This window comes from Oncorhynchus gorbuscha, unplaced genomic scaffold (genome assembly GCF_021184085.1).
Source record: "Oncorhynchus gorbuscha isolate QuinsamMale2020 ecotype Even-year unplaced genomic scaffold, OgorEven_v1.0 Un_scaffold_2493, whole genome shotgun sequence".
Lineage (NCBI taxonomy): Eukaryota > Metazoa > Chordata > Actinopteri > Salmoniformes > Salmonidae > Oncorhynchus > Oncorhynchus gorbuscha.
The window spans coordinates 2,343-5,000 of record NW_025746990.1 but is presented as its reverse complement, the minus strand read 5'-3'; positions in this window follow the sequence as shown (position 1 = coordinate 5,000).

The window sequence follows — 2,658 nt, the reverse complement described above, 5'->3', positions numbered from 1 at the left end:
CAGGGCTCTATTGTCCCTCCATCAGGTCCTAATGGCCTGGTACTCAGGGCTCTATTGTCCCTCCATCAGGTCCTAATGGCCTGGTACTCAGGGCTCTATTGTCCCTCCATCTGGTCCTAATGGCCTGGTACTCAGGGCTCTACTGTCCCTCCATCAGGTCCTAATGGCCTGGTACTCAGGGCTCTGCTGTCCCTCCATCAGGTCCTAATGGCCTGGTACTCAGGGCTCTATTGTCCCTCCATCTGGTCCTAATGGCCTGGTACTCAGGGCTCTATTGTCCCTCCATCTGGTCCTAATGGCCTGGTACTCAGGGCTCTGCTGTCCCTCCATCAGTTTGCTAATGGCCTGGTACTTAGGGCTCTATTGTCCCTCCATCTGGTCCTAATGGCCTGGTACTCAGGGCTCTACTGTCCCTCCATCTGGTCCTAATGGCCTGGTACTCAGGGCTCTACTGTCCCTCCATCAGTTTGCTAATGGCCTGGTACTTAGGGCTCTATTGTCCCTCCATCTGGTCCTAATGGCCTGGTACTCAGGGCTCTACTGTCCCTCCATCAGGTCCTAATGGCCTGGTACTCATGGCTCTATTGTCCCTCCATCAGTTTGCTAATGGCCTGGTACTCATGGCTCTATTGTCACTCCATCAGGTCCTAATGGCCTGGTACTCAGGGCTCTGCTGTCCCTCCATCAGGTCCTAATGGCCTGGTACTCAGGGCTCTACTGTCCCTCCAACAGGTCCTAATGGCCTGGTACTGAGGGCTCTACTGTCCCTCCATCAGGTTCTAATGGCCTGGTACTCAGGGCTCTATTGTCCCTCCATCAGGTCCTAATGGCCTGGTACTCAGGGCTCTATTGTCCCTCCATCAGGTCCTAATGGCCTGGTACTCAGGGCTCTGCTGTCCCTCCAACAGGTCCTAATGGCCTGGTACTCAGGGCTCTACTGTCCCTCCAACAGGTCCTAATGGCCTGGTACTCAGGGATCTACTGTCCCTCTAACCCAGGGGTGTCAAAGTCAAATGGACGGAGGGCCAAATAAAAAATTTAGCTACAAGCCGAGGGCCGGACTGTTCGAATGTTCATTGAAATTTTTTTAAATGACGCATATAGTCTAGTGAACCTAATTGAACCTACTGAAAACCTAACAAATATATTCCAATATGATCAGATAAATAAAGCAATATTTTCTTATGGCTCTGTCAGTAATCTTTAATTTTCAACAGACACAAAAGACAAATTTCCTTTATATAAAAATCCCCATAACATGAACATTAAATGAAAGAAACCGTATTCAAGGCACCATCAGTAGCCTATATTTTTTATTTTAGCAAAAGTGGGCTAAATTTACTTCAAAGAAAAAAACAATAATAGCAATTTTCTATCATCCACTCAACTGAAATATTTTTAAAATATAATTGGATTGAAATACAATAAAATAAAGTGCAAAAATCTATTAATCAAAAACAACACTTTGTTTAAGGAGAAGTAACATGCAGTGAAAACAAATATTAAACTTTAACTTTTAAACTTGAACTGAGTAAAAACTCTAAATATGTGATTGCACAGTAATGTTCACTTGTTTGAGGTTGAGGGTGATACTTGGTGGTGTCCCATCTTTTCCACAAGTTCATCAATGTTCGGGGTCAGGCTCTGAGCTGAGGAAATCCTCAGAATTGAGTGGAGGTGTTCAGCAGTAAGTCGACTTCTGTGTGATGTTTTGTTCAAGTTCATCAAAGAAAACAGTTGTTCACACAGGTATGTGCTGCCAAACATAGACAACGTTTGAGCAGCCTGGATGCGCAGCTGGGGCATTGTGTCGGGGAGGAAACGGGCGAACTCCGCAGCACCCACTGCCGCATATTTTGCCCTCAGTGCATCATTGCATTGGAGGTCAATCAACTCCATTTGGAGGTTTGGTGGTGAGCTTTCCACGTCAACAGCAAATGGGTTACCGAGCAGTTCCAACCTGCTTTTTTGTGCTTCAAAGTCAGCAAATCGGCGTCGAAAGTCAGCGGCAAGCATACCTATTTTATCAGCCAACTGTGCGCTCGGGAACGCACTGGTAGAGAGCTTCTCTTTCATGGTCTGGCAGCTGGGAAAGTGGCTCAAATTTTCTTTCCGCATCTGCGTCTCCCACAGAGTCAGTTTGGTTTTAAATGCCTTCACTGTACTGTACATATCAGAGATGACACGATCCCGACCCTGCAGCTGCAAGTTCATTGCATTCAGATGACTCGTAATGTCACACAGAAAAGCCATTTCACACAGAAACATTTCGTCTCGGAGTTGTGTTGTGTCTTTCCCTTTGCTGTCCAAGAACAGACAAATCTCCTCACGAAGCTCGAAACATCTTTGAAGCACCTTTCCCTGGCTTAGCCATCGCACCTCTGTGTGATAAGGCAAATCACCATGCTCCGTTTCTAACTCCGTCAGAAATGCCTTGAACTGGCGGTGATTCAAACCTTTGGCTCTGATAAAGTTAACTGTGCGCGTGATGATGCTCATTACATGCTCCATTTTCAAGGCTTTACCGCACAACGCTTCCTGGTGTATGATACAATGATAAGCTGTCAGCTCACCTGTCGCGTTTTCCTCTTGCATCTTTTCCCGTATCTTCGCCACCAGTCCGCTCCTGTGTCCACACATCGCAGGTGCTCCGTCGGT